At 49.3% G+C, this 25,155-nt stretch overlaps 1 protein-coding gene across 13 annotated transcripts in view; it reads right to left on the bottom strand.

The window, feature by feature from the left end:
• Nucleotides 1–25,155, bottom strand: part of ATP2B2 (ATPase plasma membrane Ca2+ transporting 2) — a 383,942-nt gene that overhangs the window by 263,988 nt on the left and 94,799 nt on the right. The gene's annotated exons all lie outside the window — the stretch shown is intronic.

The following is a 25,155-nucleotide window of genomic DNA, read 5'->3' on the forward strand; positions in this document are numbered from 1 at the left end:
ATAGTGAGAATTTTTTAAAAAGAGGAAAATAAGAACCTTCAGCAATTTCCCCGTGCCACTAGTACACTGAGGAGTATTCTCTCATGGATTTTACTTATTCATGGATAGAATGTATTTTTGCAAATTCATTCATTCAAATATTAGTTATCACATGTTCACCGTATTTCAGGTGCTATGCTCAGCACTGGGATCTTAATGTGCAGTTGACATTTAGGGCTAGAAAATTCTTGATATGGGGCTGCCCTGTGCGTTGGCCTTTACTCGCTGGATGCCAGCAGCACCTCTCTAGTCATGATGGTCAAATGTCTCTAGACATTGCCAAATGTCCCTAGGGGTAAGGGTGGGCAAAAGTCACCTTATTGAGACTTGCTGGTCTAGAGGAGGAGAGGGAATGTTTGTAAAGGATCAGTCATACTGTATGCTGTCTTGAGTGCCCAGCAGTGGGCACTCACCAATATTTGTGAACCCCTTCCACATCCCTAGATGCCTTCTGATGGCAACCTGGTCCACAATTCACAGCAGCAGTTCCACGGCCGGGCACTGAGGCCATACACCTGACTCTGCTTCAAAGGCAAAAACAAGAGCACATCACCTCCTCTGCCTATCTCTGGGCCGGCATCACCCAGCCTGACTCCACCAGTATCCACCAGAATGGAGGGAAGCATGGATCTCTGGAGGAAAGGATCTCAGCCCACATATCTCTCACCCAGCACCCACTCAGCACTTCCTCTGGGGCTCCCTTGCTGAGTGATTGACGGGCACTATTTCACGGAATCTCTACCACAATCTTAAGAGGTAGAGATGCTTTTTATGCCCATTTTTACAGACGAAGAAAGTGTGGCTCAGAGAGGTTAGGTGATTGGAAATTCAAGAAGAAAAGAACTAGAAATAGATCCAACTGGAAATAGCCTCCCTTTTATATTTAAGTCCATCTGGATTCAAAGAGAGTTGTCTGCGGCTGACAGTGCTGCGTGAGCCTGTGTGTTAGATATTAGGAGGAATCTGGGGCTGGTATCAAGGTTCCCAGATCCTGACATCTTTTAAGGGCATAAACTGGGCGGGCGGCAAGAAGGGGACAAAGTTCACACACCTGGGTAGGGGTGCATCTGACTCTGGGACTCCAGTCACTGGGAGGACCTGGACCTGTAGGTGGGGATGGGTCAGGGTGGGCCTCCTTTGAGATCTTGCTGGCAGAGCAACACACCCATGGCCTGGTCCTCCTGAACTTCAGCCACTCCCATTTGCCCATGCCAACTCTAGGGGATAAATGGAGTGGCCCAGAGAGGCTGTCAGAGTCCTAGAAGGCTAGAGACCCACTATAGGATTTGGTCTCTCCACAGGCTTGCTCATTAGTAAGTTCACTAGTAAACTTTTGTTGAGTCTTTCCCGGGCCTGGAGATATAGAGATGACTAAGGTACAGCCCCAAAGAGGGCTTACAGACCACCAGAGGAGACAAGGTAGATAGAAGTGGTTGTGCTGAGAAGCGTGTTAGAACACTGGAAGAGATGAGCCTGTTGCCAAACGCAGTTCCGCTGCGATGCAAGTATACGTTAATGCTGTCCCTGAAGAATGGTGCTGTGGGACAGGGTCTGCTTTGGATCAGGCAATCAAGTTTCCAAACACAGCACCAGCCCTTGTCCCACAGGATCTCAGAAACTCTTGTGGGCCTCAGTTTTCCAAATGGGATCATAGACCCAGCCCTTGATGAAATCATGTGCAAAGAGCACTTAGTTCAGTGCCCAGCACTTGTGAAGTACTTAGTAAAGTTCCTAACACCTGTCAGAATGGCTAAAGTAATAATGAGAATGAATGAACACTGCCAACAATCCCCAGTGTGGGTGAGGATGTGGAACGGCTGGAGCTCTCATCTGCTGCTGGTGGGAAAGTAAAATTGCAATGCCTACTCTGAAAAAGAGTTTGTGCAGTTTCTTATAAGGTGTGACATAAACCTACCACATAATTCAGCAACCCCACCCCTAGGCATTTACCCAAAAGAAACAAAAACTTATTTCAAACAAAAAAATAAAGTGTCTCTATTCATCATTACCCCAAACTGAAAACAATCCTAATGTCTCTCAATGGACGATGAGATGAATGGATAAACTACCTCTGGTGCATCCCTCCCATGGATGCTACTCAGCAAGAAAAAGCAAGGGACTACTGATACATGCAGTTGGATCTCCAGCCACTGTGTTGACAGAAGGAAGGCCCAAAGCTTACATTGATATGATATGATTTTTGATATGATTCAATTTTTCAATGCTATTATGGAAAAGGCAAATCTGTAAATCAGTGGTTGCCAGGGATTTGGAGGAGGGAAAAGGGTTGACCACAAAGTGACGAGGGGTAAATTTGGGGGGTAATGGAACTTCTCTGTGCCTTGATTAGGGTGGTAGTTATACAACTGTATGCATTTGTCAGAATTCACAGACCTGTACGCTAAAAGTATGTTTTACTGTATGAAAATTATTTCTTAATTTTAAAAAATAGAACAAAAGCCTTCTAGAGTGTCCTTCAGCCTCGCTGAAGGCTCCAGGGCCACCTCCTGGGCCATTTCTTCCTCCTGTGGGTTGCCTAGGGCTGGCAGGTGCCTGCCTCCCCTGCATGACAGCCCAGCCTTTCCCCTCCAATGTGAAGAAAGAGGCACAGCTGCTCTTGGATTCACTCTGCGTCGTTCTTAGGGGAAGACTGCTCTCAGTGGCCACCCAGGGCCATGGGAGCAATGGATTTCTGTGGGTTCTCCTGCCCCAAGGCACTCTCCCTGCCTAATAAAACCCTTGAAGAGGAAGGAGGCCAGTTGTGCTCACAACATCAGCGTGGAGGAAGAGCCTGAAGCATGTGCACCCGTGCATGTGCCTTCAAGACTTGGGAACTGAGGACCAAGTTTCAAAGGCCAAGCTGTTCATGTCCACTGACACAAGGCTCAGCTCCTGGGCTCCCTGACCTCCTAGTCCCCACACTTTACAAGCTGGGGAGTAGTGACACCAGGTGAGGACTTCCTACTGAAGGCTCCAAAGCACCTTCTTGTCCCCGTGCCCTGTCCCTGTAGGTATGTGAGCTTATAACTCCTGGTCTACATGCGCTTTATCTCAGCAATCCCCTGCTTGCCTACAACTGGAATAACTACAGTGCTGGTGACCCCTAAGTCAACTCACCCTTCTGAGAGGAAGATGTCTTGGATTTTCCACCGTGAATGACCCTCCCCAGTAGACGTCCCTGAGGCACTGTAAACAGGTCTTCCGTGAATGTGTAATTGACTCATTAGTCCATGCAGGCACTGGGGATTCAGTGCAGTGCACACACAGCCCCCTTCACTTGCATGTTCCACAACGCACTCTGTGGGCCTCCTCAAGTGGACTTGCCCTCATCAATCTGTCCTCCATACAGCAGGCACCAACCCCATGCTCAAAACTCTCCAATGGTCCTGCTGATTTAATGATCAGGTTCAAACACACTAGCTGACCCCCATGGCCTCTGAGGCCAGAGGTCACTGAGAGCAAAGCCTTGCACAGAGCTCACCACTGTGGTGCCCTGCTCTCTCCCCCTCAAATCACCCCTCGTGCTCATCTCCACTGGATCACTCAATGGATCCATGGATCCACCACTTCCAAGCATGGCATATGCTCACCTGTCTTAAAAACACACCTTTCCTTGATCTCAGCTTCTCTTATTGCTCAATTTCTGTTTTCCTCAATGGCTATAATCCTCTCCTATAATGCTTGCTTCAAAAGGGATGAATAACTATAATGCCAAGAATTCTAACAGCCTCGATGGTTCAAGTTTGGAAAGCACTTTATAACACCAAATTGGTACGATCCCAGATGAGAGAGCTTAGGCTTGCACTGCTGAAGGCCATTTAAGTAGTGCCATAGAAATCCATGTTTCCTGACCTTCAATTCCTGACCTTCGATTCCAGGGCATCTTCATCAGCCAGGGATCAGGGCAGACCACAGGGACTGAGACAAGATACCCAAAGGTGAGGGGCATCTAGAATAATAGGGGTCAAGTTCTAGAAGGTGGGTGTGCATGCAGAGGCCAAATTTGAGCAGGAAGCAGATCAGAGGACCTCAAGGTGGAGAAGGACATCTGAGGCCTGCACTGGTCCAGGGCTCAACCATGTGGAAGGTTGGGAAGAAGAAGGAACTCACAGATACGGAGAACAGCCATGGTAAGGACTTGATCCTTCTCTTCCTGCATCTTCCTAGTGCTTTCAGTATCTCTACCATCCCTGATTTTCAGCTTAGGAGGCCAGGACTAAGAGAGGTGAATACTTAATGCCCCTGGGCTGATTTGCCTCAATAGAGGCAAATAATACAAAAAGAAGGGAAGTGGATGGCAGAGAGATTTGACAAGATTTTTTCAATATGTTTGAAATTATCTATAATTATAAGTCAAACATAAATAAAGTCACTCACCTATGTGGTGGAGCAGGGATCAGAGGCCAAGCCTGGGGGACTCCCACACCCATGGCCCTTCCTCGCTGCCCCACAGAGACTCTGCCCATCCCAGGTTTGTGCTTTTCTGTTGGAAAAGTTCCAGGCATGCAAAGGCCCAGAATGTCCTTCTTATTTCCCCTTGAAAATGGAAACTTGAGTAATAAACCTTGCAGACATTTTTTTTTCTCCCATATCTCCAGGGCCTTGTCCCTTCTAAGAATGGATCTTTGTGTTGTAATCATGAACATGAAACACCCATGGCCACACCACTTCCACCTCTCCTGAGAGTGATGGTGCTCCCACAGTGGCCCTGTCTGCTCAACCCAAACACAAGTTAGTTTTCATTTCATTTCCCACTGCCACCCTGGAATATGACTGTTTGCTTCCATTTACTGTCCCCTCTCCCAACTTTTTTTGGGACAGGATCTAGCTCTGTTGCCCAGGCTGGAGTGCAGTGGCACAATCATGGCTCACTGCAGCCTCGACCTCCTGGGCTCAATCAATCCTCCCACCTCAGCCTCCTGAGTAGCTGGGACTACAGGTATGCACCACCACCATGCCTGGCTAATTTTTGTAATTTTTGTAGAGATGAGGTTTTTCCATGTTGCCCAGACTTGTCCCAAACTTCTGGGCTCAAGCAATCCACCTGCCTTGACCTCCCAAAGTGCTGGGAATACAGGCGTGAACCACCACGCCCAGCCCATTTGCTATCTCTTCTAATGGGTCTCAGGGAAGCATCATAGACCTGCTATCAGGTTAGAGATGGATTTCAAATTCAATTCTATTTTTAAAAGAAAATGAAAGAAAGGTCACCTAAAAAATAAATCAAAATCCATAAGTCTTCATTGGGCACATACTAAATTCTAGTTCTTAAACCCTACTAAGTCTGCAGTATTAGCCCAATTTCACAGATGAAAAACTGAGTCTTAGGGTGGTTAAGTCATTCACAGCCATGAGAAAACAGAGCTGGAATTTGAACTAGGTTTGAGGGACTCCAGAGTCCATGCTCTCATTACCAATACCCCGGCCTAGAATAGGCTGTCTCTGAGAGTTGAGAGTTGACTGTCTGTGCAGAAACATGTCTATTTGATTCCTTACTTAACAAATGGTGCTGGGAAAACTGGCTAGCCATATGTAGAAAGCTGAAACTGGATCCCTCCCATACACCTTATACAAAGATTAATTCAAGATGGATTAAAGACTTAAATGTTAGACCTAAAACCATAAAAACCCTAGAAGAAAACCTAGGCAATACCATTCAGGACATAGGCATGGGCAAGGACTTCATGTCTAAAACACCAAAAGCAATGGCAACAAAAGCCAAAATTGACAAATGGGATCTAATTAAACTAAAGAACTTCTGCACAGCAAAAGAAACTACCGTCAGAGTGAACAGGCAACCTACAGAATGGGAGAAAATTTTTGCAATCTACTCATCTGACAAAGGGCTAATATCCAGAATCTACAAAGAACTCAAACAAGTTTACAAGAAAAAAAAAAAAAAAACAACTCCATCAACAAGTGGGCGGAGGATATGAACAGACACTTTTCAAAAGAAGACATTTATGCAGCCAACAGACACATGAAAAAATGCTCATCATCACTGGCCATCACAGAAATGCAAATCAAAACCACAATGAGATACCATCTCACACCAGTTAGAATGGCGTTCATTAAAAAGTCAGGAAACAACAGATGCTGGAGAGGATGTGGAGAAATAGGAACACTTTTACACTGTTGGTGGGAGTGTAAACTGGTTCAACCATTGTGGAAGACAGTGTGGTGATTCCTCAGGGATCTGGAACTAGAAATACCATTTGACCCAGCCATCCCATTACTGGGTATATACCCAAAAGATTATAAATCATGCTGCTCTAAAGACACATGCACACTTACATTTATTGTGGCACTATTCACAATAGCAAAGACTTGGAACCAACCCAAATGCCCAAAAATGATAGGCTGGATTAAGAAAACGTGGCACATATACACCACAGAATACTATGCAGCCATAAAAAATGATGAGTTCATGTCCTTTGTAGGGACATGGATGAAGCTGGAAACCATCATTCCCAGCAAACGATCGCAAGGACAAAAAACCAAACATTGCATGTTCCCACTCACAGGTGGGAATTGAACAATGAGAACACTTGGACACAGGAAGGGGGACATCACACACTGGGGCCTGTTGTGGGGTGGGGGAGGGGGGAGGGATAGCATTAGGAGATATACCTAATGTAAATGACGAGTTAATGGGTGCGGCACACCAACATGGCACATGTATACATATGTAACAAACCTGCACGTTGTGCACATGTACCCTAGAACTTAAAGTATAATAATAATAATAATAATAAAAGAAACACGTCTATTTAATTAGCATCTATATTTGTCTGGCATTGTATTAGATTACTTCAATTTTTTAGCTCATTAATCCACACAGGCAAAAAGAAAGAGGTATCATCACCCCCATTTTATAGATGAGGAAATGGAGGCTTAAGCGGTTAAGGTCACCAGCTGGTTAGAGGTTTTAACTTAGGTCTGCCTGATATCAAATGCAGTTATTTTCCCAGATACTCACACTCAGTCCAGATGCAGCAACCACCATCAATTCGAAGACCAATGCAATCCGAGACAGACCAATTCAAAGTTAACTGCAATATTTCGGGAGCCCCCAGCTGATCAGGACCTTGGATAGCTCCAGGTGCCTGAGTTGATTGGCTCCAGGATGCTGACCGCAGTGTATTCCTAGATTCTCATAGGCCCGCACTGGACAGATCCCTCCCACTCCAACCCGGAAGCCGTTGAAGGGCTAGCATCTGCTGCTGTAAGTGGGCCTTTAGTTACAGGACACTGTCAGATGTCTGGGGGCCTTTTGGGGAAGGAGGCATGCTGGAGGTTCTCAGGTCATGAAGCAGGGTGTTAGTCTTCTTAGATATTCCAGTGGGCATCTCCTCTTCTAGGTGCAGTCTAAGGTCCTAATTAGTAAGGTGTACCTTAGTGAAGAGTTCTCAGTGGAATAATACACGTTTCCAGCTGCATCCCACCAGTTTATAAAATAATTATTTGTGGCATTATCATTTTCCATCTTCACAACAGCCCTGTAAATAAACTATTACCCTCATGGTGCAGATAAGGAAACAGAGGCTCAAAAACAGTAGATGACCTGTCCAAAGTCACACAGCTAAGAAATCTCAGAGCTGAAACTTAAACCCTGGTGATCATTATACCAAGTTGCCACATCTCATATAAACAGACCACATTGCCTTCCATTAAGCATATTACATTTATCTTAATTATGTTTACTTGATGCTTGGAAATTTTGTTTTGAGAGCCACCTGTAAATATGACCATACTCCATCACATTTTCAGGATTCAAACATCATTTGTTAATCGACACAAATGAAGATTGCTTAATGGAATAAAATCCAAACTCCTTTCCATAACCTACAAGGCTCTATGTGAACTGACCCCTGCCCAGCAATCTGACCTCGTCTCTTATTGCTGTCCCCTTTGAGCACCATACTCTAGCCACATCAAGCTCCCTGCTGCTCCTCGAACCCACCACGTTCATTCCCAACTTGGCACTTTTCACTGACTGGGTCCTCTGCCTGGAATTCTCTCCTCTCAGATCTTTGTAAGCTGTCTGGTTGTCACTCAGCTCTCAGCTCAAAGGTCCCCTCTGCAGAGAGGCCCTCCCTGACTACCCAAGCTAAGTAGCCTCTATTCACTAAACCACATCACCTTGCTCTTTATTCTTTCCAGCACAGACACCTGCCAGCACCTTAAAGACCCATTTAAAGCAGAAGACCCCAGTCCTTCAATGGCTTCCAGGTCGAGGTGGGAGGGATCTGTTCACGGCAAACGGAAACAACTGAGTTGATTTAGTAGTGCATTTTCTTTCTCTCCTATTTAGAACCAAAGTTCTTTGAGGGCAGGGACTCTGTGGGTATGAACATCACTGTCTTTCCAGCATCATGTGCAGTGTAGACACCTAATAAATGTTTGCTGAAGGAATGAACTTCATAATCTGTCTCATGCAGTGACCACTAATTTAGATTTTGCATGTCTCCAATGTGTCTCTGGTTTCTTCAAGGGAGATGCCAAGGCTTTGAAATCAAAGTTCTCAGAACATTTTTAGTAGCATGCCCCATATAACAGATGCAGAGGGAGAAGCTGTCACTGTAGAATGGTTAAGCATCACTTTAGTAGCAATCAAAAAAGCTCATATTTCTTCAAAGAGGAAAACAAAAAGTCCCAGACAGGATTGTGAATTCCTTGGCGTTTGCTCCTCCCTGACTTAGTTTCAAAAGAGAACCAGGGTTTCCTGAAAAGGGGCTCAAATTATTCTGAAGGGCCACTTCTCTCTGTCCTTTAAGACGAAAACTCTAGAGTCAGCTGCCAGCAGCAGCTCAGGGATGGGAGAAACACACAGTCAAGAAAATCTTTCCCAAACGAAGGAGGCTGCAGGGAGCCAGAGAGAGCTCTGATGTGTGTGGCTTCCCCCAGGCACACTCTCTATGAGGAATTCTTAGCAAACCAGGGCACGTGGCACACCACAGGCAAGTACGCGTGCACACACATAGGCACACGCGCACGCAGGTGCACATGCACACAGGCACACACGCACACAGGCACACACCCAGGTGCACACACAGACACACACAGGTGCGCACACACACAGGGCCACACACACACACACACACACAGGCACACAGGCACAGGCACACATACACGCACGCACACATGCACAGGCACATACACACAGGCACACACACAGGCATGCACACAGGCACAGGCACGCAGACATACACACACAGGCACAGGCACACACACACACAGGCACAGGAACCTAGGCACACACACACAGAGGCACATACACACAGGCACACACACAGACACAGGCACACAGGCACAGGCACACACACAGGCACATACACACAGGCACACACACAGGCACATACACACAGGCACATGGGCACACACACAGGCACACACACAGGCACACACACACACAGGCACAGGCACCTAGGCACACACACACAGAGGCACATACACACAGGCACAGAGGCACACACACAGGCACAGGCGCACAGGCACACACACAGGCACAGTGTCTCAGGACTTCTATCGGCCCCTTCTGCAGGGAGTTGCAGGCATGGCAGGGAAGTTAGGGGGAGCCCCTAGGTTAAGAAGGAAAGGAGGAGGAAACCACGAGCAGAGCTAAAGGAGGGACGAGTAACTGGCCATCAAGCCATCCCCAAATATTTGCCAAGTGCCCCCTCACCCCTATAGCCAGCTGTGTGGCAGCTGAGTGAAATGGTTCAGAATGTCAGGTCTGGAGCCAGACTTAGTGGGTTTGAATCTCGGTTCTACCTCTTGCTAGCTGTGACCTCTGATAACTTATGGCAAAGCTCTGTGCCTCAGTTTCCCCATTTGCTGAAAGAAAACAACAATAATAGTATCTATTGCATATAAGTAAACTCTACATACATTTCAGCTGCTGCAGTTTGTTTTTTATTGTTGCCATCGTCCTGAAGCCTTTGAGCCTTGGTCACCTCCTCTGTTAAATGGCCCTCAAGCTACCACCCCTCAAAAGGACATGACAAGGATTAACTTGGAAGAGGACATCATCTATTGGGTAAACATCACATTTCGGGGGCCGATTTGAACAGGATGCTGGATTAAACTCCAAGTTGGGCTACTGGGGGGCAGGAACATGGACAACACAGTTTCTGCTCAAAGGCAGATATCAGGGGAAGGTAAGTGATGAGACAAACAGGAAAAGGCCCCTCAGAACACAAAAGTCTCATGGGAATTCAGGGAAGGGACAGGATTCTCTGAGAGGTATTCCAGAAAGGCCTCACAAAGAAGTGAACTGAGCATAATTTCAGGTAAATGAAGCTTGCTGCAGGGGTATGTGAAGAACATGGTACCTCCGTAGTGATTAAAAACAGGATGTAAGGGCCAGAGTCCCCGGGTTCAAATTCCAGTTTCTCTGCTTCCAAACTGTGTGCCCTTGAGCAAATGGCTTAACGTCAACTGTGCCTCAGTTTACTCACCTGTGAAGTGGAGGTAATTACAGTACTTTCATTGGTTGTTACCACGATTAAGAGGGATGACACAAGTTATACATGTAGCCTAATGTCACAAGCTTTGTGTTCTTAAGTGACAAAATTTGGAGGGAATACAAAGAAGTGTGGCTTCTACCCCTCCCAACCATGCACCCTCCTGAGAAAAAGAGAATGCCACCCTGAGGCTACAGGGATTTAAAATGAATGACCCTCAACTTCCTCCGCAACTTACTCTAGACGGCTTCTTACCTTTGAGCTTTCATCCCTGCACTCTCCACACCTACTTAAGCTCTAGGAGGATCTCTGGTTGAGTAGATCAAAGTAAACAAGGAAGTGAGCAAACACACGGAAACCTGAGTCTGCACGGAATAAGTGTTTGCTGATTGACTGCATAAATGCATTTAACCAAGAGGAGGGCATTTCCAAGGTAGCTTCTCAATCCTAGAAACAACTGAGCAGGGTTGATGACCTGCATGCAGTCCCCGGCCTGGAGCACACACCAAGAGGACACAGATGTGGCACCTGTTCTCTCAGCCATGGATCTAATAAGATGTTTATTTTATCCCCTTCAGGGAAAAGCATATCTGATAACAGGTAAGTGATCCCACCTGCCCTGTGTTACTGCCCCGGTCCTCTGCCCAGGCCTGCAGTAACAATTGACTTCAGAGAGGGACCCAGTGCCCAGGATCATATTCCATTTTCCCAGGGGGAGCGGAAGCAAGCCCTGAATCCTTGGGGCCTTAGTCCACACTCTGTGAGGCTAGTAGAGGAGACTCAAACATGTAGCTCAGGCAGCTCCCTGGCGCTGCTGAATAACCTTCAGTAGCTACCCACGGCCTTCAGAACAAAGTCTGGAGGCTGGGTGTGGGTTTGACAGGTCTCCGCCTACCCCACACCCCTGGGCTTCACCTGTTTCCACTGCTTCTTGCCATTGGTTCCCAGAATTGGCCTCGCCCTCCTGAGCACTCCACCTTTGGCTCTTCTGTCCCAGGTAGACTCCTGCTCATGCTCCCGGACCCTCCTCTTCACTAGGAAGCTTTCCCCTCCCTGCAGGGGCTCCCTCCAGCCCCCACATCACCTTGTTCTCCCAGTGCACTCTAATTTAATGTCTTTCACCTGGATTGAGAGCCCCTGGAGGGCAGGCATGGCGCCAGCTTCATTTCTGTACCCTCAGCACTGTCCAGCACGGGCCCGCCACCGAATCTGACAGGGGCTCAGGGAACCTCTCCCAACTGGACGAGCTCCAGCATCGTGGAGTTCACAGTGGATTTTGACACCATGAAATTAGGTCACATTTTTAGGTGGAGTCTTTGCCCCCACGTATTACCTAAGTGTATTCATTCAACTGTGACTGACTACGTGATCTGTGCCAGAACTGTGTGAGAAAAATAAAGCCCTGTGCTCATGGAGCTCGTGTTCTATAAGGGGGTGGGGGGTGGGGCGGCAGGCAAGAATTCAAATGGATAAACAAGATCATTTTTGATGGAGGAGGAACGTAGTACGTGGGGTGGAAGGCAATTACCTGGATTCTGGAGGGCTTCTTTGAGAAGAAGACATTTGAGATAACATGGAACCAAGGGGAAGCTGGGAGAGGTAGCTTGTGCTAGGCTTTCCCACAGGCCTTTCAATTCAGAGTTTCGTTTGTACCGCCTTGCTGAACAGTGCACCATTTCTGTGCAAGAAACCACCAGGTGGTAGGAGCACAGTATTGGAGAGCAGAGGGGCTAGGGCTGGTGGGGGGCCATGGGGGCCACACCCCTGCACTGCCCTCTACTAGCTCTGCCCTGAGCCCCTGCTGGGCCTGTGTAAAATCAGAAAATATCTTTCTCTTGGCCTAGGGGTTTCATTTCCCAAGTGTGTCCCCAGAAGTGCTGTTAACCGGATGCCCAAGGAGAGCTGGCACCTTACAGAGTGGATTCCTCCACACTGAGTAGTAACCCATTGCTGACTGGCAGCCAGTCACCTGCCCCCAGGCTCCGTGCCCGCCCCTTGCTCACCATTTTCTGGCTGGACAGAGTCCAGACATCGGACTTCCATCTACCCTATGTCGTCTCCCCCTACCAGCCTGGAGCTGAGGGTGAGGGCAGCTTGCTCAGCCCTAGCAGCTGCATATTTAATTAAAATGGAATCACAGTTCACCCAGGAACCATGGGGTAAAACAAAAGGCCCTTTCACGGCGAGAACTGGCTCTGCTTACAGGCATTGGCCGTGGATTTACTCACAAGCCTCTGGTTTCAAACTCCAGACGGGGCTGGTGCTCTGGTTCCTAATCAGTGGGATCTGCCACCCCCTCCCTGCCCCTGGCCCGGCAGTGCTGACTCTGGCTTGCACAGGGGCCCTCTGCCCAGTTGAGAGCCTGCCTGTAACTGTCCTGAGGGCACCTGGGGATCACTCACCTTGCTTCCCAGAAAACCAACCTTTTCCCTCCCTGCAGAGGGCTGAGTGAGGGCATGGGGAGGGGGATGAGCTGGAATGAGGGGGTTGACCATAGAAAACACATGGCGGTCAGGCAAAAGCCCAGATGAAGTGTTTGGGGCAGGGCAAGACTAAGAAGTCCCCGGGAAAGAGGTCGGGTGTATGGTTGTGACTCACCACCCAGCAACACCCCAGCTTCCAATACCTGGACATTCTCAGAGCCTACAAAACCAGGAAGCACAGGGTGCCAGCCAGGAGACCCCCGTGGGTCTGTGAGCCTACCGTGCACCAGGCCCGGCCTTGCGGGCTTGCCCTGCTGAGATCTCTCAAGAATCTCTGAGGACAGAGGGGATAGTGTGCCAAGTGTGGTAAAGGGCAGGAGAGTGGCCACTCTCTAGGCAAAAAAGAAGAAGGTGTCCCCAGAGGCCATGATTGGTGCCCAGGGTGAGCCAGGACACTCCAGGAACACTCAGAATTGGCACAGAGGAGTCCAGTTGGGTCATACCCTGAGTCCTGGGCCCATAATAAGGGGGGCAGCCACTGGCTGGTCCCTGGGACAGGCTCCAATTGTGGCTTATTCAGCCTCAACCCCCTGAGCAGAGGAATAACACGGGGAGGGAGGCCTTGCCTGAGTCAGAGGCCTTGGATCTGGCCTGGCTGTGCCCCAGGCTGGCTGTGAGAGTCTCCCCTTGCTGGGCCTCAGTTACCTCATTTATAAATGGAGGTCATAATTTGAACCCCTGATTGTGGAGGAACAGTGAGTCAGGAGGTCTCTAAGACCTGTTCAACCTAGCATTCTCTGTCTGTCTCAGTCATTTAGTACATATCTGGCTCCCAGTCTTCCCCCAGGCACCTCCTCATTAAGACTGGTGGCTCACCAGAGCCTGGCAGGGAAGGACCCCGGGGAGGGGAACGCCCAGGAGCCTGCATGTACCCACAGCAGCTCACACCTGACATCAGCAAGAGCTATGGGGGAGACCCACACCTTAGAACTTGGGCAGGGCCCAAATGGAGGCCCCTGGAGTTCAGGGCTGAGGGGAGCCCCACTAGGAGCCATCCCCCAAGTCCCTTCCAGCCACGGCCCTCCTCCCTACCCTCTTTCTTATTTGTCTTCATTTCCCCCCAGCTAAGCCTGCTCTTGGGCACATAATTCATTAATATGGGATTAAAGGGATCCAGGCTGCCTAACCCTGAACGTGACCCTGGACAACCTGAGGCCCAGTGGTGAAGAAGGCCCAGGATGTCCTCCCCGCGCCTGCAGAGGAAGAGCTGAGGCTCCAGCAGCTCTCCTGGCAGCCAGAGGCAGTGCTGGGTTGAAGCCCCCTCGGAGCCCCCTCCCCACCTCCTGCCCTGGCCTCTGCCCCCTCCCTGCCCTCATCAAAATGGAGAAAGCACTGAGAAATTCTCACTCCTTTGGTCACAGAATGTGGGGGTCTGTTCTGGAATCCCACCCACTCTTCACCCCCTTTTTTCTCCTTGTCGGGCTGCTCACATCCCTGGACTTTCCCAGACTCTGCCGTTGTGGAAGTTTCTAAGATGACGGCTGGCCCTCGCTTTCCACAGAGTGTGTCCTTAGACCATGATGCTCAGAGAAGGGATTTCAGGCCACACAGTCAGGACATGATGCCTGCATCCTTTCATTCTTGGGAGGTTGTCTCAGGGAGAAAAGACCTGGCTCAGGGTTAATGTGCCTTGAACGCCTCTGACCTTCTCCCTCCTAACAGAGAGACACAGAGCAGAACTCAGGCAGCGGCAGCGAGGTGGAATTTAATCATAGGATGATTTTTATTTCTTTGTATTTATTTTAATGCTTAGCTCCTGTTGATGACAAGCGATATTATAAACCACTTAATTGCATTAAAAAGTTTCTTTTAAAGAGAACATAATCAGGTAAAATGGTGAACTGATGAAAACAAGACTAAATGGGTAATCGCGTGGGTTGTTTACAGATAAAAACAAATGACTGAAATTGGAGGGAAACTGACATGGAGGCCAAACTCCACCCTTCACAGGTGGATAAAGCATTTGCCCAAGGTGAGCTCCTGGCAAACTGGGCTTTGAACTGGGCCACACCTGGTACCACACCTCAGAGCCTCCCTCCTCCTCCACTTTTGGGGCTGTTTCATTTCTCTTCTCTCTGAACTGAGCCTCCTTTTCTTAACTTCTCAGCACCCTCTCTTTCACTTTCTCCCACATCCCCTCTGTTCTCTCAAGGCTGTGAAGCCCTATTTAAGGCCATCCTTCCACTGGCCAAGAGGCAGAAACCTGAACTGGTGAGAAACTATGATGAGGTGTGTCAGGAAGAACTCAGACCCCGCATCCAGCCCTGGTGACCCCGGCCCTCTTAAGCTGAGCAAGCCTACAGCAGCAGTTCACCTTCTCTGGGCCTGGCTTCATTTCCTTGGTAAGAAAATAATGACTTCATCCCCCTGGGGTAGAGGCCTAAATGAGCCGATGCCTCTAAAATGCCTAGCACGGTGCCTGGTGTGTTTGGCAGATGCTCGATACACGTCAGTTCTCTAATAGAATCGTTTCTTTTCAAAAGGATCACAGCATTGCTGTGAGTGTCCTTGGTATGTTCAGTGACATTCTTGACAGCAGATGAGGAGTCTTAAAATCGCTTTAAAAATAGAGAAGTAGTCATTTATAATTTGTACACTCATTGTTGGAATGCAAATGATGCTGCTAAAAGCCTGCTCTCCTAAGTGGGCTTGTTAAACCGTCAATCTGCTTAGCAAACCCTTTTCTTCTGTCAAGTGCAGGTAAGAACCCTCTTGCAAGCGTTCAGGATAACAGAGTTCAGACCTAGGTCCTGGAAATGAGATTTTATTGATGTGGTTACTGTGGGGCCCCGGTAACCCAGCTGTTCTCTACCCTCTGTTCCTCCTCCCCCAGCTGCCCAGATCATGGGGGTAGGGCTAAGAAAAATGAATCAGAGCTGAGGTGTTCACAGATCTTCGTTCTGGCATTACATATCAATCCACCTTCTCCTTCAGTCTTTCCAGGAAAAAAACCCAAATCTAAGCCCAATAAATCGACTTAACTCTCAGACGACAGAGCAACCACAAAGGAAATGAAGATCTTTTGGGTCCCTGGAGGAGGGTAAGACCCAGTCAGGGTGGAGGTATCATTCTGTCTTCAGCCCTCCCTCCCCTGAGAGATATATGTTTGACTGGGTGGCAGGTCTTCCCTTGGGAGTCCCACAGGCATCTAAACTTAACATGGTCCAAGCTAGAGTTATCACCCCTCCTCCCTCTGCCTCCATACTTTTCTCCTCCCAGATGCCCCAACTTGGTGAGAAACACCACTGAGTTGCCCAGGTGGGTTAGGGAGCTGGCAGGCACCTTGGCCTCACCTCTCTCACACTCTCCAAGTCAATCTCTGCATAAATTTGACCCTTCTAGGATCTCTCCTCTCCTCTCACCCCACAGCCATGGCCCAGGTCACCATCACCTTCTGCCTGGAGCCCTGTTAAGACATCCACCCACCTCCCTAGCTGCCATCTCTTCTCTCCAAGGCAATCTCCACATGGCAGGTGGGCTAAAGTCATACAACACACTTCCCATTGTTTCACTTCTCTGCCCCAAACCTCACAGTCTCCCCTAACCTTCCGGATGAAGTCCAAATTCCCTAACTCCTCTGCAGACCAAGTATTGATTGGGTGCTTCTTGTGGGCCAGGTCTTGGCCCCCAGCTATCAGACACAAGCCTGTCTGCACAGAGTCTGGAATCCATAGCTTCTTATATCACCTACCACCACCTGCCCCACTGTTGGGTCTAAACTAGGACTGCAAACTGGCAGCCCCCTTCTATTCTGTTTGGTTTTCCCAGTGTTGGCTCAGTGTTTTGAAGTCAAGAGATTCCACATAAAAACCTGGGTCCCTGACATCTCTGGAAAACTTGGAAGACCAGGTAACACCAGGCCAGCTTCTCTTCATATTAATAATTGCATGGAGCAGAGTCCTACTTCCCTTTACAGCCATCAAGCCCTTTCCAGTTGGCCACAGTCTCCACCACTCCATATTGTCTTGTACCCAGCCTACTTTTTTCACAGCTCATGGGTGTGGGGCCTGTGGATATTAAAACCTGCTCCCCCTCCTCCATGTACAGCTTTCCCAGTGCATTCAACTGTTCTTGTTCTGAGCTTTAGCCCCTGCTGATCCCTCCTCCTGGAATGCCCTTTTTACCCTGTCTATTGAAAGTGCTCCTGCTGCTTTTAATAGAATATGCCACAGCCTTCTGTGTCCCCACTGTACAGACATCCTTCCAAGCATCTATTGCACCAAAGCATCCTCGTTTATTAATACTTCCATCTCTGCCACTAGAGTATGAGCCCACTCCACATCTCTAGGGAATAACACACTAACTACTTCACAAAATGGGTCTTCAGGAAATTGTTCATGGGTGATGGGCAGATGCTGACAGTAACAAGAAAATAGCGACAACAATACTAGCCTATGTGCTGGGCTCCAGGCTAAGCATTTCCATATGCCCTCTCATTTAATGCTCAACAGAGCTCAATGTGGGATGCTAGTATCATCTCTATTCTACATATGGAAAGACTGAGGCTGGAGCCCAGGGTCTGATTCCAAAGCTGGCCTGTTCACCATCCCTGGGCAATAGCCTCCTTGCCTCTGTTAGGCTCAAAGTCTTTCTTTTTTCCCCCCTGACAAGTCATGGACCAGAGAGGGCAGGCTGGGGGGAAACTGGGGAATAGTTCTGGGAACCAGAGCTGGGGCTCCTTAGCTTGTCAGGAAATAAAGACCTAAGAACAGTTTGTGAGGCTGGAGCTGGAGGATTGCTTGAGGCCAGCATTTCGAGACTAGCCTGGCCAACACACTGGGACCCTATCTTTACAGTTTTGTTTTGTTTTTTTTTTGAGACAGAGTCTCACTCTGCCACCCAGGTGGGAGTGCAGTGGTGCAATATCGGCTCACTGCAACCTCCGCCTCCCAGGTTCAAGTGATTCTCCTGCCTCAGCCTCCTGAGTAGCTGGGACTACAGGCACGCACCACCATGCCTAGCTAATTTTTGTATTTTTAGTAGAGATGAGGTTTCACCATGTTGGCCAGGCTGGTCTTGAACTCCTGACCTCAAGTGATCTGCCTGCCTCAGCCTCCCAAAGTGCTGGGATTACAGGCGTGAGCCACCGTGCCCAGCCCTCTACATTTTTTTTTTAAATTAGTTGGCTGTGGTGGTATGCACCTGTGGTCTCAGCTACTCTGGAGGCTGAGATGGGAGGTTTGCTTGAGTCCAGAAGTTCAAGGCTGCAGCGAGCTACGATTGTGCCACCGCACTCCAGCCTGGGTGCAGAGCAAGACTTTAATCTCTAAAAACAAAAACAAAAACAAAAAAACAACCTAAGGACTCGGGTTGCTGTTTCCAGTGGAGGAGTTCAGTGTTCAATCTGGGCTCTGCCGCTTGTGATCTGCATGAGACCCCCGGTGAGATAACCCAGCTCTCTGAGCCTCAGTTTTCTCATCTATAAAATGAGGGTAGTACTGTACCCATATACTCCAGGGCCAGAGTGTATGTGAGAGGAGGCAATGCATGTCAAGAGCCTGGCTTGTGTTTAATAGATGGTGGCAATGACTCTTAGCAGAGTCCTTGGGCAAAGCTGTAGTCTGCACCATCTAACCCCAAGATCTCAGCCCCTGACCAGGGGGGTGGAGATAAAAGCCAGGATTAAGGTCCTTTGCTAGTCTTTGGTGAAGTAAGGAGTGCAAGACTTCCAATCCTCCTGGCTTGTATATTGGGTTGGAGGTCCAGTTCCCTTACTTAGTTAACTCTGGAAGTCAGTCTGAATCCTGTGGGTGGACATGTGTGCAGCGGAGGTACACATGTGCATGCAGGGGAGTTTTGGGGATGTGTATCTGTGTGTCTGTGCCAGGTAAACGTGTCTACTTTTACAACGGTTTGGAGCACTAATGTGTGTGTCCGTGTGTATGTGTGTTTTACACACCTGCTTATGTGTAAGACCTTTCCCCATATTCCTATCCATTCCTCCGTAAGTCTCCCTCAGTCACTGCTGTATCCCCAGGGCCTGGCACATAGTAGGTGCTCAGTAAATGTAAGTGTAATGACAGAGTCTAAACACACACACACACACACACACACACACACAGAGAAAGAGGGGGGAGAGAGAGAGAGAAAGAAAGAGAGAGAGAGAGAGAGACTGTTCCCATCAACCTTTGTCTTAAAAACATTTAATTTGGCAACTCAGGTATGAATCTCATACTGTTTTTAAATGTTCTATCTTTTCCAACTTCACACAGAGACAAGATGTGGCACTGGCTTGGCGGTCGGCAGGAAGCTGGTTGACCACGTACAGGCTGTGTGACACTGGCCAGTTGCTTCTCCTCTCTGATCCACTTGTGTGAGGGTTGAATAAGCCCAGGCAGTGGAAAGCCCAGAACACAGCCTGAAACAGTGGAGGAAGCTGCAAAGGAAGTTGTTTAGTTGCAGTACTTCCAACCAGGAATCCCCCACAAAGCTGGGCACTCCCAGACCTCCAGCCCTGGACCTTAGAAACCATTGCTCCCTGACATTTCCATTTCTCCTAAGCCAAGGTCTTTTCCAAAGCCAGGCAGAGTCCCTGGACTCCCTGGAGAGGGGTCAGTGGTGAGCCAAGGCAGTGCCCCATTAGCCATCCCCCAGGTATCCCTGACCCCTGCACACCTGGCACCCTGGCCAGGACACAGAACCTTTCTAAATGATCCATTTCTAGTGTAGGCTCTGCACCACTAACCTGCTCAGTGGCATTGCCATTCAATACCTGAAAAATCTGTCCACACTAGGGACATGGCACCCATTTTCCACACTTGCACTTAGATGGAAAGGGGGTGCAACCCCAAGCAGCGAGGGCCAAGCTAAGCCTGCTGTAGGTGCAGGGTGAGATCTTTCTGTTTGAGTGTGGCAGCTATCACAAGTTCAGTGACCACATGTAGATTTGGAGGGTGTGTGGATGATAAATCTGGCATTGACTCAGCATCACCAGGGTTTACCATGAAGCTTGCTAGGGCAGGGGTCTGGGGGGTGATACTATATCGAAGTCAGGTCCCAGTGTGACCAGATTTGACCTTATGACCTCCCTCCCTCTCTCTTCCACCTGCTCCTTCTCCCCTTGTCCCCTCTCTCATCAAAAGGCAGCATCACCCACCCAGGCCCCACTGTCCACTTTGAAATCATCCCTGACACTTCCTTTTCCTTCACGATTGACCCTTGTCACTCAAACTCAGAAAAGAGCAGAGCTGTCCCCTGCTGTCCACCTCCTGACTCCACTGCCTTGGTCTAAGCACTGGCCTCTATGATTTTTAAGTCATAGCTTTCTTCTCTGGAAGGTCCCTCTCTCCCTCCTCACTCCATCCACACTGTAGTTCTCTAAGATGCAAAGCTGACCACATCAAGCCCCCATTATAAAGTCTGCAGTGCCACTGGGCATGGTGGCTTGTGCCTGTAGTCCCAGCTACTGGGGAGGCTGAGGTGGGAGGATCACTTGAGCCCAGGAGTTTGAAGCTGCAGTGAGCTATGATTGTGCCACTGCACTCCAGCCTGGGCCACATAGTGAGACCTTACCTCTTAACAAAAAAATTAAAATCTTCAGTGTCTCTCACCTGTCTGTAAGACCAAGTCCGGACTCCCTCAACTGGCCTTGGAGGCCTTTGGTGATGAGGCCCTGTCAGTTTCCTCTGCTGGCTCTCTGCAGCCTCTGCTCAGACCTGCCGAGCCCGTCACCACATACAATCACATTTTGTATGTTCAAATCTCTTTGCAGTCACTCATAAGATTTTGGCTGCCCTTTGTTCCCTGAAGAACTCTTACTCATCTGCCAAGACCTGGTTGAAATGTCCCTTCATCTGTAAAATCTTCTCCAGCACCCTGAGGCCCCACTGGCCTCTTCCTCCCCTGGCCAGACCCTCTCTTATCACACCTCACATGGTACTACAGTTATCTAAGCAACCATTCTCCTGGCAAGACTAGGGGCGCTGCTGGGGAGAGGCCTATTTCAGTCCTACTAAATCCCCTGGTGCCTAGCAGGGAGCTGGCGTGCACAAGGCCCTCAATAAACATCTGGTAAAAAATGAGGGAAGGAGCTCAGGTTCTTTGGGGGAAGTCCTATAACCCCCTTGCCTTGACTGCAAGCCAACAGCAACCTTCCTTCCCCGGAATTCCGGGCCACCTCGAGTTTTGGCAGAGCCAAGTCCTGCCGCTGCTTCAAGGAATGAGCAGGAACGGACTCTGAGCTGTTTCCTCCTCCAATCGAAACAGCCATAGCCCTGGCACCAACAGCTCTGTCAGCTCTGTCTCAGGACCCCGTGGCTCCACTGCACCCACGTCCCTCACTTACCCTCCTGGGTGTGTACCAGGCAAGCTGTAACCCAGGAGCAGGCCTCTCCTGTGCCCTGGGCTCTGGGACTCTGGGCTGAGGGTCTGGAGGGCAGGGAGCTGTCTGGAACTCTGGCTGCCAGCAGCAGGGCAGAGACACAGAGAGCCGCTGCTGCAGAGCCCACAGCCACCCCCACCCATGACTGCGGCTCTGGCAGCCACAAGGAGCCTCCCGGCATCGATTAGCCCTGCTACTCCAAGCCTCCTCGGCGCGCCTGGCTGAAGCCGGGAGCTTTCCAAGTGTGTGTAAAAAGAAAGAAAATGAAAGAAAGTCAGCCAACAGAGGCCATCAGTGGGGGTTGGATGGTAAAGCACTTGCCAGTATAGAAATGCCACTGGATGGGCAGCGGGAGATCCTCTGACAGGTGTGTGCAAGGGGAGGCCTACCTGGAGATCCAGGTAACTGAGGGTTAACCCTTTAAGAGCCAGCTCCTCTGCCAACTAGGTTTGGGTCTTGTTTTGTTTTAATGGGAATGCATACAAAATCACAAAGTGCAGCAGCCCTCACTGGTACTCTCAGCATCTTTAGATGGCTCAGGGCTGATGAGGTGGACATCACTGTCATCCTAAGGGGCTGGGGCACTGCAGTGTCTCTGATCAATTCATGGGGGAGTGGGCTGTTTGGCCTGGCACTGAGTGACCCTTCAAGGACTACAGCTCCCTCTCTCCCATCCTTGGTCACAATGGGGCTTCTGATGTCACCTCACCATCTCCATTTCCGTCAATGGGCTCATCGCAGCCCTGGAAAAATCCTGACTCAGTCTGACCATTCCTGGTTCCTTTGCTCCTTCCTGTTTCTCTTTTTGTCTTCTTGTGCTTCTCATACACATATACATATGCACACACACACACACACACACATATATACACATATATGCATATATATATATACATGTATATATATATGACAGGAAAAAATATATATTGTGTGTGTGTGTAAAAATATTTTTTTATCTGGCCCACTATTCCAAGCTCTGGCATTGGAGGTCTGATGATCACATTCCTTGAAGCCGAAGGGCATGAGCCTTTCTTCCAACCCTAAATGGGTTGGAAGAAAGTGCAGCTCACTCATGGCTGGCCTCTAGATCACAGATACTATCCATCCCAGTTCCCCACCCCCAATTTTTGAGCCCCTTTCAAATACACGTGTGCCCAGGCACAGCAGGATGTCATGCCTTCGAGGCGGCATCACTAAGCATTTTTCTGCTTCTAGCTGCTTCTCCTCCCCCCAGCCCACTCACCCCCAGAATCTGCAACTAAACCCCTAACATATTCACTGCATGAGGTGAATGGAGTAGTGGGGTCATGGACTTCCAGGTAAAGTGATGGAATGATAGGTTCCAAATTAAGAATGTTCTTGGCCTTGTTCAATCTTCAAGTTTCCTTCTTGCAAGCAAAAGTGAGCCTCCATCCTCCCAAATCCACATATCTTCCTGGGTCTCATCCCTCTCCCCATCTCTTTTCCTTTCCCCCTCCCTTCATGTCTCTCTCCTGTGCTTTCATGCTATAAATATTTGGGAAGGAAATATCAACACATGCTGGAGGGAACCTTAGGCTGGTCTCTCTGGGCCTCGGTCTACCCCTCTGAGAACTGGGAGGCATGGAAGAGCCCTGCAGCCCTGGCATGCCATGCGACTATGTCAAGCCCAGCAGAGGCTGGAGAGCTTCACTTGGTGACCACACAAAGTTGTAACAGTGCATCCTGCCCGGCTGGGCTCGCTGACAGTCCCTCTCAGCAGGCAACCCGCAGCCTGACTCAACCAGGATGCACCCATTTCACAGATGAGAAACCAGAACCTGAGGGCTCGCAGGGGTGTCTCCATAGATCAGAGACATTTCCAAATCAAACAGCTCCAAATCCACCCTCAGCAGGCACCGTCTGCCTGCACCCCTCTGCCTGTTAGAACGGGTGGTTCCCACCACTCCTGAATGAGGGTGTGACTCCCGGTTTTGGGGGGACATTTCTTCGTAGTGCTTTCTCCCCAAATGTTGTTTTAGGTCATAATTACGCTCCCTGGCAGGGGTGGGCAAGGCCCTCTGACCCTGTTTAAAGACAAGGAACTGTGAGGGCTATGAGCAGGGGCACCTCCCTGGCCTGGGCATGTTTGGCATTGGGGTGTGGCTGCAGAGAGCTTGGGCAGAGGGGTGTGGGAAAGTATTGGCAAAGGTCAGGGATACATCGGTGTCGTCCAGCCTCCACTCCTCTCCCCTTGAGCTCTCTCTTGCTTCAGTCCTGTCCACCGACATCTGCACTCTCCCCTGGCCAGAGGAAGGCAGCCCAAGGGGTCAAGGAACTCCCTGAGCCTACACCATCAGTGACATGTGCTTGGGGGCACTGGGTCCCTCTTTTGAGCGACTCACGTGTTCCACTTCTTCTCTGACTGGGTCCTCACCCAGGATCTCCCAAACTCACATAGGCTTCTCTTGTGTTTGAGTCCTCATTTCTGCCCGTCGCCTCTCCCTACCGAACTTTGCCTATAGACATCCTTTCCCATCATCATTCACTTCTAACTCTGGCAATTCCTAAGAGTGTAACGTTGGACCAGTGACTCCACCTCTCTAAGCCTTAGTTTTCTCACCTGTAAAATGGAGACACCACCAGTGTCATAAGTGTTAGATAGGAGAATGCATTTCAGGGGCCCAGCATATTCCCAGGTACACAGAAGATGCTCAACAGAAATAGCTATGGTTGTTACGCCTATCCTGATTATCCCCAGTTAGAAATGGTTTCTCCTGTCTACATTTCTGCCGGCCAGCATCGCATTTTACACTCTCTATTCTAGACTATGGATGGCGACTCCCATCTCTCCTCTCCAACCACACTCTGAGCTTCCAGAAGACACCTACAACTCCTGGCTCAGCACTGGGCACACGGCAGGTGTTGCATATGCTCTCTGGCCACCAGGTGTGCTATGAAAGCTCCCACTTTAACCCCTCCCCAGGTCCCCAGCCCCTCTGGGCTCTTCGCTCCCTATCTCTGCTTCCTCACTAACCCTTCCCACCTTGGTCCTCTTCAATTAGCTTTTGTCACCTCCCCTTTCCAGAAGCCACTCAGCTCAAGATTACTGTGGCCCTCATCTTGCCAAGTCCAGAGGCCATTTCTTGGTCCTCCCCTTCCTTGGCCTGTAGCAGCATTTGACACTGCTGCTCACCCTTCCTTGCAAAGCACTTGCCTGGGGACCCTTGAGTACTCCCTTGGTTCTCCTCCTACCTCTCTGGCCCCTCCTCCTCTATTTGCTTTGCTGGCCCTTCCTCTCCCCACTACTAAGTGTGGGACACTTCAAGGCATAGCTGTGAGCTCTTTTTTTTCTCCCTAAAGACGCTGGCTTCCTCAGTTATCCAGCCCCATGGCTTTAAATACGACCTATATACTGATATCTCCCTGAGCTGCAGAGTCATAACTCCAACTGCCTGTGCCACATTTCCACTTTGATATCTAATGAACATTTTAAAGTTAACACATCCACACCATTACCCTCCGTTTTCCTGTACCAAACCTATTGCCCCCTCTCTGGTCTTCTGCTAGTCTTAGTAAATAGCACCAGCCTCCAACTGGTTATATGGTTGTATAATAAAAATTTGACAGGCTTTCGTCCCTGGTTCCTGGAAGGCAAACTCTAACTCCTTGGAAATTCCCACATGGTAGGAGTATCTTTGTTATTCATGAACCCCTTAGAGTTTATGCTAAGAGATGAGATGAGTCAGGATGGGCACCAGAAGGAACAACCATGCCATTACAGAGTTGGGGCTTTGAGCCAGCCTGGCCTCTGCCGAGGGGAGGGGGCTGAAGATTGAGTTCAGTCTCATGGCTGATGATTCAATCAATCATGTCTATGTGATGAGGC

The sequence above is a fragment of the Pan troglodytes genome, chromosome 2, assembly GCF_028858775.2.
Source record: "Pan troglodytes isolate AG18354 chromosome 2, NHGRI_mPanTro3-v2.0_pri, whole genome shotgun sequence".
Lineage (NCBI taxonomy): Eukaryota > Metazoa > Chordata > Mammalia > Primates > Hominidae > Pan > Pan troglodytes.